The sequence below is a fragment of the Pygoscelis adeliae genome, unplaced genomic scaffold, assembly GCF_000699105.1.
Source record: "Pygoscelis adeliae isolate BGI_AS28 unplaced genomic scaffold, ASM69910v1 Scaffold595, whole genome shotgun sequence".
NCBI classification, from domain to species: Eukaryota; Metazoa; Chordata; class Aves; order Sphenisciformes; family Spheniscidae; genus Pygoscelis; species Pygoscelis adeliae.
The window spans coordinates 1296-1805 of NW_008824857.1; positions in this window are offsets into that span (position 1 = coordinate 1296).

A 510-nucleotide genomic window follows, 5' to 3' on the forward strand; every position below is an offset into this window, starting at 1 on the left:
CCCCCGGCCCCCGAGTGGGGACCTGCAGGCCTCGCCTCCACCCCGGGGATGTCCGGGCAGCCTGCCTGCCCTGCCTGCCTCGCCCACAGCGCCCCGGGGCCCAGGAGCTGGCGTGGAGCAGGGGAATGCCCCTGGGCCCGGGGGGTCCCCAGTAGGGTCAGGATGATGCCCCTGGGACTAGGGGATGTCCCGCAGGGTCAGAATGATGTCCCTGGTGTTAGGGGCCGCCCCATATGGTCAGAATGACGCCCCTGGGGTTAGGAGATACCCTATAGTGTCAGGATGATGCTCCTGGGGTCAGGGGATGCCCCATAGGGTTGGATGATGCCCCTGGAACCGGGGGAAGCCCCATAAGGTAGGGATGAGGCCCCTGGGGTTTGGAGATGCCCCATAGGGTTGGACGATGCCCCGGGGCCAGGGGATGCCCGGCAGCAGGTAGGATGGGGCAGTTTGGGTGTCTGCGTGGGGCAGGAGAGGAGGGGCCGGGGGGGCGCGCCGGACACGCGGGCG